The following is a 14,957-nucleotide window of genomic DNA, read 5'->3' as shown; positions in this document are numbered from 1 at the left end:
AGGGAATTTCTTAAACTTCCTCTCCATGATATATTGAGAGAAACGTTTTATAAAAACCTTGAAACTCCCCTGACTGTCCCTGGAGCCCCTAGAAAATTGGACTCCTTATACAGGGTGATACCTATACCTGGGTTTGATAAACCCCAACTCCCGCATGAATCTCTTTTGGTGGAGTCCACTTTAAAGAAATCAGCGGGAGCTAATGTGTATGCCTCAGTCCCTCCTGGCAGAGAAGGGAAATCAATGGACAAATTTGGCAAGCGGCTATATCAAAATGCCATGCTTGCAAACAGATCAGGAAATTATGCGTTTCATTTCTCATTTTATTTGAAACATTTAATCCAAACAGTTTCTATCTTTGAGAAATATCTGCCTGATCGCAAAAAATCTGCTTTTCACACTTGTACCTCCTCTCTTCTCCAGTTGAGGAAGTTTCTAGTAAGATCAATTTATGACACCTTTGAATTGACTTCTAGAGCCACGGCTATGTCAGTGGCTATGCGCAGGTTGGCATGGCTCAGGGTCTCAGAGCTGGAAGTAAACCACCAAGACCGTCTAGCAAATGCACCTTGCCTAGGGGATGAGCTGTTTGGTGATTCCATGGATTCCACCACACAGAAGCTATCGGCGCATGAGACACGTTGGGATACTCTCCTAAAGAACAAAAAGAAGACTCCACCTGCTAGGCCTTTCCGACAACAATCGGCCTACCAACGCCGCTATGCTGCTCGTCCTTTGCCTCAGGCTACTCAACAGCCTAGAAGGCAACGACAGCAACAACAACGTCAACCTCAAAGGCAGACGCAGCAGCAACAGAAACCTCCCCCACCTCAAAAGTCTACTCAACCCTTTTGACGTGTTTCTCCTGAGCATAGCCAATATCATACCATCTGCCCATCTTCCCCAACCTATAGGAGGACGCCTGACCCATTTTCTCAGTCGGTGGGAGATCATTACATCCGACCAATGGGTCCTAAACATCATCCGCCACGGTTACTCTCTCAACTTCCAGACTTATCCCGCTCAAAGTTTACCAAAAGAGTCTGCTTTGAACACTCATCAATCCTCTCTCCTGATACAAGAGGTTCAATCCCTTCTTCTTCTAAACGCCATAGAAGAAGTTCCTCTAGACCAGAAAGGTCAGGGATTTTACTCCCGTTACTTTCTAGTTCCAAAGAAAACAGGAGATCTCAGGCCCATCTTAGATCTTTGAGATCTCAACAAATGCTTGGTCAAGGAAAAATTCAAGATGCTTTCTTTAGCGACTCTTTATCCTCTTCTCAATCAGGGCGAATGGCTATGCTCCCTCGACCTCAAGGAGGCTTACACTCATATTCCCATCCATCTAGCCTCCAGACAGTATCTCCGCTTCATGATCAATCACTGTCATTACCAATACAAGGTTCTCCCCTTCGGACTTGCTTCATATCCAAGAGTGTTCACCAAATGTCTGATTGTGGTGGCTGCTTTCCTTCGTTCACATCATCTACAAGTTTTTCCTTACCTGGACGATTGGTTGATAAAGGCCAACTCTCCTCAAACAGTGCTACTGGCCACCAATCAAACCATCTTGTTCTTACAGATTCTGGGGTTCGAGGTCAATTTTCCCAAATCTCATCTCATCCCCACTCAGAGACTTCAATTCATTGGAGCAGTGCTGGACACGATCCTCATGAGAGCATTCCTGCCGTCCAACCGGCTCCACACTCTTCAGGTTTTGTGTCAACAGGTTCTTCTTCAAAGTTCCATCTCTGCCAAACAAATGATGATACTATTGGGACACATGGCTTCAACAGTGCATGTCACTCCTCTGGCACGTCTTCACCTGCGCACACCTCAATGGACCCTTGCTACCCAGTGGTCCCAAGCGACGGATCCTTGCTCACGTCACATATCTGTGACATCATCTCTTCGTCAGTCTCTGCAATGGTGGTTGGTATCCTCAAATCTATCCAGAGGTCTTCTATTCCATCTACCTCCTCATCAACTAGTCATCACAACCGATGCCTCCCCGTATGCTTGGGGAGCTCATTTGAACGAGTTCCAAACTCAAGGTCTGTGGACAGCCCAGGAAAAGAAGCACCACATCAATTTCCTGGAACTCAGAGCAATGTTTTATGCCCTCAAGGCTTTCCAACATCTTCTCTTCCCTCAAGTTCTGCTCCTGTGCACAGACAATCAGGTGGCGATGTACTACATCAACAAGCAAGGCGGAACGGGTTCTCGCCTCTTGTGCCAGGAAGCCCAGAAAATCTGGACTTGGGCCATAAATCATCATCTATTCCTGAAAGCGATTTACATTCAGGGAGAAAAGAATTCCTTAGCAGACAAACTCAGCAGAATTCTCCAACCTCACGAGTGGACACTCGATCCTGTGACTCTTCAGTCCATCTTCGCTCAATGGGGCACTCCTCAGATAGACCTCTTTGCAGCTCCTCACAATCACCAGCTGCCCCTATTCTGCTCCAGACTATACTCGCCTCACCGTCTGGCAGCGGATGCGTTTCTCCTAGATTGGTCAAATCTGTTCCTGTATGCTTTCCCTCCTCTCCCTCTCATGTTGAGGACCTTATTCAAGCTCAAGAGGGAACGAGCCACCATGATTCTGATAGCTCCGAGGTGGCCCAGGCAACATTGGTTCTCCCTTCTACTTCAGCTCAGTTCCAGAGAACCTTTTCTTCTGCCACTGTATCCTTCTCTGCTTACACAGCATCAGGAAACCCTTCTGCATCCCAACCTCCAGTCTCTGCACCTGACAGCTTGGTATCTCTCGGGCTGACTTCGAGTGATTCCCTTTTATCTCAGCCTGTTCGTTCAATTCTGAATGCCTCCAGGAAGCCGGCCACTCTGCAATGTTACCATCAGAAGTGGACACGTTTTTCTTCCTGGTGTCTTCTTCATCACCATGATCCCACTTCCCTTGCAGTGGAGACCTTGTTGGACTATCTTCTTTCGTTGTCAGACTCTGGTCTCAAATCCACTTCAATCAGAGTCCACCTCAGTGCTATTGCGGCTTTTCATGAGCCAGTCCATGGAAAAATCATCTCAGCTCATCCCTTGGTGTCCAGGTTTATGTTGGGTCTTTTTAATGTGAAACCACCTCTTAAAGCCCCTCCTGTTATCTGGGATCTCAATGTAGTTCTATCCGCTTTAATGAAGCCTCCATTTGAACCCTTAGCTACTGCTTCTTTCAAGTTCCTCACTTGGAAGGTACTTTACCTTATTGCTCTTACCTCTGCCAGGAGGGTCAGTGAGCTACATGCACTAGTTGCGGATCCACCTTTTACAATCTTTCATCATGACAAGGTGGTTCTGCGTACACATCCAAAGTTTCTCCCTAAGGTTGTCTCTGATTTTCATCTCAACCAATCCATTGTTCTGCCTGTCTTCTTTCCGAAACCTCACTCGCATTCTGGAGAACAGGCTCTACATACTTTGGACTGTAAAAGGGCTCTAGCTTACTATTTAGAGCGTACTAAGCCCCACAGATCAGCTCCCCAGCTCTTCCTGTCATTTGATCCAAATAAATTGGGACGTCCTGTTTCTAAACGTACGTTGTCTAATTGGCTAGCAGCGTGCATTTCATTCTGTTATGCTCAGACCGGACTGACACTGGAAGGTTCTGTCACTGCCCATAGAGTCCGAGCCATGGCAGCATCTGTAGCTTTCCTCCGTTCTACTCCTATTGAGGAAATCTGCAAGGCTGCTACTTGGTCCTCAGTTCATACTTTTACATCTCATTATTGTCTGGATGCTTTTTCCAGACGGGATGGACACTTCGGCCAATCTGTTTTGCAAAATTTGTTTTCCTAATGGCCAACCTTCCCTCCATCCCTCTTTTTGTTAGCTTGGAGGTCACCCATCAGTCAAGAATATGCTGCCTGCTTGTCCTGGGATAAAGCACAGTTACTTACCGTAACAGGTGTTATCCAGGGACAGCAGGCAGATATTCTTGCGTCCCTCCCACCTCCCCAGGTTGGCTTCTTAGCTGGCTTATCCTAACTGGGGACCGCGCGCCTCTGTCGGGCGGGAAGGCACTCGCGCGTGCGCGGTGCGGCCTACCAGAACTTTCCAAGTTCTTAGAGTGCAATCACTCTAAAATTGTCCGTTCCGGGGCTCCGTCGGTGCCGTCACCCATCAGTCAAGAATATCTGCCTGTAACTGTGCTTTTTGTATACCGCAATACTACAAGCAGTTCAGAGCGGTTTACAGAGGAAGAGATTGTACACAGACAGCGATGTTACAGAAAAAACTTTCAAATTACATTAGTAAGCCGAGAGTAGTTAGGTATATCCGGAAGCATTTCAGAGATACAATGAGCTCATTACTGACTCCCTGCGGGTGTTACAGTTAGACTCCCAGCAGACCGCCTTCCACTTGGTGTTCTATCCTGAGCGGAGTACACTTCTCCCTCCGTATTCGCTGTGATAGGGGATTAACAGAACCGCAAATACAGAAAAACCGTGAATAACTTTTTCATATATTATTCACTGTTTTCTATTAAAAATCATCATGAATATGGTGAAACTGCGAATAATATGGTGGGAGACCTGGTCTGTTCCTGAAGGAGAGGCAAAACACGGTGAAGAAAGTGCTGGGAATCAGCGATTTCTCTATGCAAGCTGATGTAATTTGAGGGAAGAGCCAGCAAGCTAAAAACCGTGAATAATCGAAACCGCGAATGCTGAAACCGCGAATACGGAAGGAGAAGTGTAAGTGTGCAGCCTATTTCTTTTCCCTGGCATCCTGATATGAGTGTTTTTGTCATGGAGTACTGGGATGCTACTGAAGGTAAAGGTAGCCAAAACAATGTCTAAGCTGAATCCTGTGGCACAAGGATTAATTTTTATTGAGAAAGCAGTCAAAAAAAACAAACAACAAGGCCCAAACTGAGGACCAAAGTACTAGTACAGAGGAAGAGTAAATCGCTGGTAGATACAAAACCGTACAACAGGAGAGGTGCAATCGAAACAATCACTAGGAATGAATACAAAATCAGCAAGATAAAAAGGGAGAACCCTTCCAATTCGGGCTCAGAGACGTGCATCAAAAGACCCTCCTAAAAGATACCAAAGACTGCAAAATCATTTTTCAAAAGTAGAAATCCCCCACGCAACCATCCCTCACTCATCCAGCAGACAAAATCATCCCTCTCAAACATTCCACACAAACCACACCAAGCATACACCAAGCACCCCTCAAGCAAACAACAAGCAACCGAGCTCGAGAGTCACCGACCCGTCCTGTAGGGCGAAATCCCAGGCTAATTTCTAACTTCCCTAGATTTGATGAAAGTCGACCTGCACATTGCCATATTTCCGGAAACAGGTGATTCCTGAGATTTTATGTGCTGGAGAGACGACATCCATTCTCGACACTCCCCTTTGGGTTGGCAACAACACCCCAAACGTTCACCAAGGTCATGTCTTTCTTTCCCAGCCACTTAAATTGAAGCTTACAAAGGAGATTTCAGACTTCTGATAATGCCAATTCCTACAACTTCAATCACAAATTATAAATCCAGGGAATATTCCAAACAAAATAGTAAGTAAGTAAATTATTGAAATAACTGCCAATACTCCCTCATGCTGAATTTAATTCTCAGAAGTTCATATGCTCAGAGACATAAAGCTCCTGGGAAATTTATTCCCAGTAAGGAGCTTGCCACTCAATCATTGCATATGAAACTACATATAATTTGCTTCTATGTGGGTATGCAAAACTCATAAACCAAAGAAGTAAATAAAACAACACTTATCTTATGTTGATTTTAAGGGGTCCCAACGCGGACCACGGGGAATTACCTGTGGCTCTATGGTTTAAAAATCTTCCTCAGGGGAGCCCAATGTGGTTGTTGATCGTTAATAGTAATAGATGTCAGAAACTTTGATTCACTGAGACTGAGATTCGCACTGTGGTTCTCTGAAAATTCTATGCAGTGTTCGGTTTTGTCTCTGTCATTGAAGAGAAACTCACAACTTCTGAAGCTTCTTTTAATGCACTTGTGTCAGCACTGCCCACTCCTTTGGCACTGCCCTCGTCTTCGGAGAGGGTGGTGGATGCCTGGAATGCGCTCCCAAAAGAGGTAGAGGAGAGGAAAACGGTGATTGAGTTCAAAGAAGCGTGGGATGAACACACAGGATCTAGAATCAGAAAATAATAGTAAATATTGAAGAACTAAGGCTGGTACTGGGCAGACTTGCATGGTATGTGTCTGTATATGGCCTTTTGGTTGAGGATGGGCTGGGGAGAGCGTCAATGGCTGGGAGGGTGTAGATGGGCTGGAGTGAGATTTGATGGAGATTTCGGCAGTTAGAACCCAAGCACAGTACTGGGTAGAGTTTTGGATTCTTGCCCAGAAATAGCTAAGAAGAAAAAAAAAAAAATTAAATTAAATCAGGTTGGGCAGACTGGATGGACCATTCGGGTCTTTATCTGCCTTCATCTACTATGTTACTAAAAGTGTTGTTTTGTTTTATTTCTTTGGTTTATGAGTTCTGTATACCCATATAGAAGCAAATTATATGTTGCTTCATATGCAGTGAATGGGTGGCAAGCTCCTTACTGGGGACACATTTCCTAGGAGCTTTATGTCTCTGAGCATATGAACTTCTGAGAATTTGAGAATTAAATTCAGCATGAAAATGTATTGGCAGTTAATTCCTACAACTTGGCACTATCTCCAGATACTAGGATCCGTGATAGTTCCTTGGACAAAGGCTCATATGCGTCCTCTATTCAGATACCTTGAATCATACTTACTACATAAGTTTAAAGGTTTATTTAGCCATTGCCAAACTCTTCATTTCTTTTTTTTTTTTTAAAACATATGTTTATTAACAGTAGTGGAATACAAACAACTATAAGTCAACTAGGCAAAAACACAAGAGCATGTAGAACAGATCAGGAGACATCCACATTGTCACTGGGCTCCTTTAAAAGTTTCTGCTGACAGGTAATTTTATTAACTGATCTAAACTTGGCAAGTGTGCTACAATTTAAAGAGAATTTTCTCTCTTGGGCTCTTTTAATGGAAAAAGCCAACCAGGTTTCATTACACTCCTCAGCTGCTTGTCTCGCTCACTTTCATACAATTACAACACGGCAGAACCTTAATGGTGTTCTCAGTAATGTAGTAAAATGATGGCAGATAAAGATCAATATGGCCCATTCAGGCTGCTCAGAAAGGCTGTTGCTCAGTGCAAACTCCTTATCTCTCCCTCTCCCTTTGCCTGTTGAATTTTAACTGATGACCAGTGCACTCTGTTTCCCTCTATACCTCTCTTCCTCCCCCCAAAAAAATTCTTTAACATGTGAAATTTATATAAGAAATTCTCTATACTTTTATTCAATCACTAGTCTTTAAGCCCGTTACATTAATGGGTGCTAGAATAAGAGTTTTTACCTCATACAAAATTGTCATTTCTTTAATAAGACATTAACTTTAATAAGACATTAACTTTCTTTAATAAGACATTAACTATTTTTTTCTGCAGCCCTCCAAGTACCCTATTTTTTTTTTTGCGGTCCTCACAGTTTAACATCTTTCCTTTCTCAAAACTGACACGTTTCAATCACTGTATGAAAAATAAAATCATTTTGTCTGGTGACTTTATTTTTCTGTGGTTTTAACTATGTTTCCAGGGCCTCCTGCATGCTTCTCCTTTGGTCCACCTTCCCTCCCCCAACCAACATCTATCTCTCCCTCTCTCCATGAGTCATAGAAACATAGAAGATGACGGCAGAAAAGGGCTACAGCCCATCAAGTCTGCCCACTCTGCTTACCCACCCCCTGTCAATGCCCTAATGACCCAATTTCCTTATCTTGACCCTCGTAGGGATCCCACATGGGTATCCCATTTATTCTTAAAGTCTGGCACGCTGTCTGCCTCGATCACCTGCACTGGAAGCTTGTTCCAATGATCAACCACTCTCTCTGTGAAGAAATACTTTCTGGTGTCGCCATGAAATTTTCCGCCCCTGAGTTTGAGGGGGTGCCCTCTTGTGGCCGAGGGTCCCTTGAGAAAGAAAATATCATCTTCCACTTCGACACGTCCCGTGAGGTACTTAAATGTTTCGATCATGTCTCCCCTCTCCCAACGTTCCTCAAGAGTGTAGAGCTGCAATTTGTTCAGTCTCTCTTCGTACGAGAGACCCTTGAGCCCCAAGATCATCCTGGTGGCTGTCCGTTGAACCGATTCAATTCTGCGCACATCTTTACTGTAATTTGGCCTCCAGAATTGCACACAGTACTCCAGATGAGGTCTCACCATGGCCCTGTACAACGGCATTATGACTTCAGGCTTTCGGCTGACGAAACTTCTATTGATACAACCCAATATCTGCCTTGCCTTAGATGAAGCCTTCTCCACTTGATTTGCAGTTTTCATGTCTGCACTGATGATTACTCCTAAATCTCGTTCTGCTGAAGTCCTAGTTAAAGTTTCTCCGTTCAAGAAGTACGTCCTCATGGATTTCCGCTTCCGAGGTGCATGACCTTACATTTCTTAGCATTGAAGCCTAGCTGCCAGGTTGAGGCCCGACTTTCCAATGTAAGCAGGTCCTGCGCCATATAATTCTGTAAACTGCATTCACTTACTATATTACATAGTTTGGCGTCATCGGCGAATAGTGTTATTTTACCTTGAAGCCCTTGAGTCAGATCCCCTATGAATATGTTGAAAAGGAGTGGACCCAGGACCGAGCCCTGCGGCACTCCACTGGTCACCTCCGATGTTTTAGAGAGGGTACCATTAACCACCACCCTCTGAAGTCTGCCACTCAGCCAATCATTGACCCATGCAGTTAGTGTCTCTCCTAACCCCATCGATTCCATCTTGCTTAGCAGCCTGCGGTGTGGGACACTGTCAAAAGCTTTACTGAAGTCCAGGTACACGACGTCCAAAGACTCTCCCAAGTCCAACTTTCTTGTTAACCAGTCAAAGAAGCTGATGAGATTGGATTGGCAGGACCTACCCTTGGTGAACCCATGCTGACTGGGATCCCAAAGATTCCCTTCATTCAAGATTGTGTCCAATTTGCTTTTAATTAGTGTTTCCATGAGTTTGCACACTATTGATGTGAGACTCACCGGTCTATAATTCGCAGCCTCTGCCCTGCAACCCTTTTTATGCAGAGGAACGACATTAGCTAATTTCCAGTCCAGGGGAACTTTCCCCTTACTTAGGGAGAGATTGAATAGCTCAGCCAACGGTTTCACCAGGACATCGCTCAATTCTCTGAGCACTCTTGGGTGCAAATTGTCTGGTCCCATGGCTTTGTCACCTTGAGTCTTGCCAGTTCACTGTAAACTTCACCTGGTGTGAACTCAAAATTCTGAAACGGGTCTTCTGTGCTTTGTGTTGCCTTCAACTGCGGACCGTGTCCCGGTGCCTCACAGGTGAAGACTGAGCAGAAGTTCGGCTTTATCGGAATCTGCTTCCACGTAACTTCCGTCCGGTCTTCTAAGGCGTACTATCCCGCCTGTGTTCCTTTTTCTGTCACTAATATACCTGAAGAAGGATTTGTCCCCCTTTTTAATGTTTTTTGCCAGAATTTCTTCCACTTGAAGTTTTGCCTCCCTAACTGCCATTTTGACCGCTGTAGACCTGGTCCTATATTCTACTTTTGCCTCTCTTTTCTCCGTGCGCTTGTAGGAGAGAAACGCTTTTTTCTTCTCCTTAATGAGGTGCAAGATCTCCGCGGTGAACCATTGGGGTTTATTGTTTCTTTGTCATTTATTTACTGATTTTATGAAGCGGCTAGTTGCTTCATGTATGGTTGATTTCAGTGTTAACCACTTAGCTTCTACATCATCGGTCTCCGCTTGGTCCTGCAGCGTCTGATGGACGAAATCTCCCATGCGTGCAAAGTCTGTGCCCCGGAAATTGAGTACCTTTGTTTTCGTGTTTGATCTAGGGAAGCCTTTCCTAAGGTTGAACCATACTATGTTGTGGTCGCTGGAGGCTAGCGTATCTCCTACTGAGACCTCTGAGACGCTTTCCCCGTTGGTGAGTACCAGGTCGAGGATCGCCTGGGCCCTAGTGGGCTCCGTTACCATTTGTTTGAGACGTGCTCCCTTTATGGAGGTTAAGAGCCTCCTGCTACCGCTGGTTGTCGCTGAAAATGAGTTCCAGTCTGCATCAGGCATATTGAAGTCCCCTAGCAGTACAGCTTCTCCTCGTAGAGTGATATTCTCTATTAATTAATCAATTAATTCTGCATCCATGTCTTCCAGTTGTCTTGGGGGTCTGTATACCACACCTAGATACAGGCATTTTTCTCTGCCTCTTGCCAGGTTTACCCAGAGGGACTCCCCGGTGTACTTGACATCTGTGATCCTGGCGGTTTTGATGTCCTCTTTAATGTATAGAGCTAGCCCCCCTCCTAACCTGCCCTCTCTGTCCTGACGAAGTAGATTGTAGCCCGGTATAGCCATATCCCACCCATGTGAGTCCGTGAACCAAGTTTCAGATATTGCCACCACATCTAGGTTGGCATTCCTTATTTCAGCCTCCAATTCTAGAATTTTGTTACCTAAACTGTGTGCATTGACATACATGGCCCTCCATATCTTGTGTTTGCTAAGTCCCTGTGAGGCGTATCCTACCCGAGTCGGTGTGACTCCCAAAGAACTGTTTGCAATGTGGGTACTTACCTTGGACATGGAAGCGGAGTTTCGACTCACCTCATCAGGATAATTCCTTTCTGCACTAATATGTGAATGGGTACCCTCCCCCGACTTACCTAGTTTAAAGCCCTGTGAAGCAGGCGGGCTAGTTGGTGTCCGAAGACGTTCTTACCCCTACTGGTCAGATGGAGTCCGTCTGGTCCCTGAAGTCCAACTTTTCACTCTCTGCCCTCTCCCCCTTCCCCAGTGTAACATTTCTCCTTCCCTCCTTTCTGCCTTCCCCATCCATCTCACCCTCTCCACGTCCAACACTTTCTGCCTCCTGCACACTTTCTCTCTCTGTCATTGCCTCTTCCCTCAGTGGCATCTCTCTTCCCCCACCAACCCAACCTGCTCTCTCCCCATGCAGCATCTCACCCTCACCTCCAGTGTGTAGCGCCTTTCATTTCCCTCTCTTTCTGCTAGGTCCAGCAGCACCTCTTCTCCTTTCCTTTTACCTCCGCCCTGTCCAGCAGTACCCCTTCTCCCTTCCTTTTACCTCACCCCTATCCATGTTCTCCCTTCCTTTTACCTCTCCCCTGTCCAGCAGTACCCCTTCTCCCTTCCCTGCTCACCCTGTCCTGTATCAGCTAGCTTTAGTTTAGCTTTGGTCGTGGTTTCATCAGGCAGCTTCGGGGCTTTTGCTAGGCCGGCCCGCCTCGCATCATCAAAGTGAGCCGGCCTAGCAAAAGCCCCGTGGCTGCTTGATGAAACCACGGCTAAAGCTAAACTAAAGCTAGCTGCCACTGCTGGTCCGGGGGTGAAAAGAAGAGGAGTCCCGGCAGAAGGCAGGAAGTTAGTCGGCGATCGGGGCAGGAGGCAGGAAATCAGCTGACGCCGGCATAGGTGATCGGCGGCAGAAGGCGAGATTATTAAACCGACGCATGAAACCGACGCACGCGTACGCTTCTTCTACTGCGCATGCGGCGGCACGGAAGCACAAAGCACGGAGGCACAGAGTTTAAAGTGTGCATGCGTGCTAAGGGTTTTATTATGATAGATCTGTGTTTATCCAAGGTTCTTTTTTTAATTCCATCAATATTTTTGACACTACACCTTCTTATGGAAGAGCATTCCAGGCATTCACCATGCTTTCTACCTCCACATATAAGGGCTGAAAAAAATTTAAATAAATTTAAGGGAAGCCTTAAATGCTAAATGACTTTTGTGCCTGCCCTGATTGATTATCAACTTGATCCCCTTCAACTTATCAACATGATCTGCTTTACTGCCCTTCTGTTTTTACCCTATACGTCCTCCTTTCCTTTTAAATTGTAGTACCCTCCCCCCCCAACACACACTTTCCTCTTATTATTTTTTTTTTTTTTACGTCTGTCAAGTTTTGCCCAGTCATTATTTAGTATGATAAATGTTCCCCTTTTTTTAAAAAAAAAAAGCTTAGAATTTATGATTAGAGTTTTATCAAAATTTTAATAAACTTGAAACTCTCTGTGACCCCATACCATTTTGGTCACTTTTCCTCTAAAATGCTTCAAGTCTTTTTTTACATCCTTGACAAAATACTACCTCCAAAATTTATCTCGCCAACGACTTGTACAAGGTCATTATCAGTGCTTTTATTCTGATGGTTATGCTCCTCTCTGTGCAGCCAAGCATCTTTTTGGTTTTGATAACTGCCTTGTCGCATTGTTTCACAACCCTGAGATTCTCAGGCACTATCACACAGATGCTAGGAAATATAAAAGGTAGGGGCTAGAGTTGGGCTAGACAGGCCCAGAGAAGGAAGAAGTGATCCTCGGCATCCGCCTTAACTATGTGCATCCAGATACTCCGCATGGCTGAGGTAAGCCAACCTTTCTATATCTGAATATGTATGAGCCCTGTTCTGAGGTCTGGCTTGGACCAAATCTGGTAGCCCAGAGAGAGAGACTTTGTAGACTGGGGTGTAGCAGTCAAAGACCACAGATGGGGTCTTAGGCCTAATGAGTTATTAATGGGTTATTATTATTTCAAGACTTTTCCCTTGAATTGAGAGACTACAGGGCATCCCTCCTGCTAATTTGCTGCAGGTCTGCGGCAGCGGGGGGATGGACAGCGACTTGGGGTGGTCGCACAGGTTGGGAGGGCATGGAGCAGGGGGCTTTTTTTTTAATGGTACATCTGTGCCATTAAAAAAATAAACCCAGAAACCCTAACAGCAATGACAGGAGGCTTCTTACCTGTCACTACTGTTAGGGCTTTGCGCATGTGCAAATCACTCACTGAGCGATTGAATTAATCACGTTTGCATGCGAACGATTTGCACCTCCATGCAAATCATTTGCATGCAAACTTGTTTGTGCATCGATTGCTGTTGAGGAATTGGCCAACAGCGATCCAGTCGGTAATAGGGGATCTGACTCAAGGGCTTCAAGGTAAAATAACACTATTCGCCGATGACGCCAAACTATGTAATATAGTAAGTGAATGCAGTTTACAGAATTATATGGCGCAGGACCTGCTTACATTGGAAAGTTGGTCCTCAACCTGGCAGCTAGGCTTCAATGCTAAGAAATGTAAGGTCATGCACCTCGGAAGCGGAAATCCATGCAGGATGTACTTCTTGAACGGAGAAACTTTAACTAGGACTTCAGCAGAACGAGATTTAGGAGTAATCATCAGTGCAGACATGAAAACTGCCAATCAAGTGGAGAAGGCTTCATCTAAGGCAAGGCAGATATTGGGTTGTATCAATAGAAGTTTCGTCAGCCGAAAGCCTGAAGTCATAATGCCGTTGTACAGGGCCATGGTGAGACCTCATCTGGAGTACTGTGTGCAATTCTGGAGGCCACATTACAGTAAAGATGTGCGCAGAATTGAATCGGTTCAACGGACGGCCACCAGGATGATCTCGGGGCTCAAGGGTCTCTCGTACGAAGAGAGACTGAACAAATTGCAGCTCTACACTCTTGAGGAACGTAGGAAGAGGGGAGACATGATCGAAACATTTAAGTACCTCACGGGACGTGTCAAAGTGGAAGATGATATTTTCTTTCTCAAGGGACCCTCGGCCACAAGAGGGCACCCGCTCAAACTCAGGGGCGGAAAATTTCATGGCGACACCAGAAAGTATTTCTTCACAGAGAGAGTGGTTGATCATTGGAACAAGCTTCCAGTGCAGGTGATCGAGGCAGACAACGTGCCAGACTTTAAGAATAAATGGGATACCCATGTGGGATCCCTACGAGGGTCAAGATAAGGAAATTGGGTCATTAGGGTATAGACAGGGGGTGGGTAAGCAGAGTGGGCAGACTTGATGGGCTGTAGCCCTTTTCTGCCGTCATCTTCTATGTTTCTATGACTTTTGTGCATCTAGGCCTAAGTGCATTTTTGCAAGGAGGGTGTACACTCTGTGTGTAACTTGCACTTACAGTAGTCTGTATCCCTGCCACATTTAGTCACCCTCACTTATAACAGTTACCGAGCTGGAATAAGTATGAGCACCTAAATATTAGGTGTTCCAGTACTAGGTTTGGTTAGTATTTTGTAACCGAACTTAGGTGCCGAGGTTCCATTACAGAATATTACCTCCTACCCACTTACCTCCCGCCTTCAACCTAAATATAAGCACCATTATAGAATTGCCCTTTTTATATCTTTTTACTGATTTTTTTCCTACATGTCAAGTTGTATCCCATTCCTTTCTTTCTTTTTTTTTCCACTTCTCCTATAATATGCATTGAGCCATTTTTTTGAAGGGGAGGTACTTATTTTTCTTGCAACCATTGTCTGAGTTGGCTCATCTTCAAACTTATTGGGCCTTCTCACCAGTTTTCACTCATGCCAAATTTTATCCGGTTAATATTTGAGAGTTATTTTCCCCCCAGACAAACAGACATTCTACTCCTTTTATATTCCGTAATTCTTTCCTGCTTCTGTTGGATTGGAAAGAACAAAAATGCATCATTTTCAAAGTTTTCCAATTAATAGTGACACTTTGGGCTCCTTTTACTAAATTGAGCTAGCGGTTTTAACGCACACTGAATTGCCCTGCATGCTAGACGTTAACGCCACCATTGAGCTGACGTTAGTTCTTGGCACGTAGCGCGGGGGCCAGCACGTGCTAAAAACATTAACGCTGCTTAGTAAAAGGAGCCCTTTGTTTCATTTTATTTCTCTTTCCAAACCAATGGAATGTTTAGGAAGTACCCATTCAGATCACCTCTCCCCTCTAGGTCAGATACACAGAGAGAAATAGCACAGATATACCACCCATTTGGAGACATCCATGCACAGGAATAAATCCAGAGAACCATGCTTTCTTCACTTGTTTTCCAAAGGAAAATCG

At 45.0% G+C, this 14,957-nt stretch overlaps 1 protein-coding gene across 2 annotated transcripts in view; it reads left to right on the top strand.

The window, feature by feature from the left end:
- LANCL2 (LanC like 2) overlaps positions 1 to 14,957 on the top strand; it is a 165,125-nt gene that overhangs the window by 99,051 nt on the left and 51,117 nt on the right. The gene's annotated exons all lie outside the window — the stretch shown is intronic.

This window comes from Geotrypetes seraphini, chromosome 2 (assembly GCF_902459505.1).
Source record: "Geotrypetes seraphini chromosome 2, aGeoSer1.1, whole genome shotgun sequence".
Classification (NCBI taxonomy): Eukaryota; Metazoa; Chordata; class Amphibia; order Gymnophiona; family Dermophiidae; genus Geotrypetes; species Geotrypetes seraphini.
Note: the sequence above shows the minus strand (reverse complement) of the source record. Positions and strands in the feature narration are given on the sequence as shown.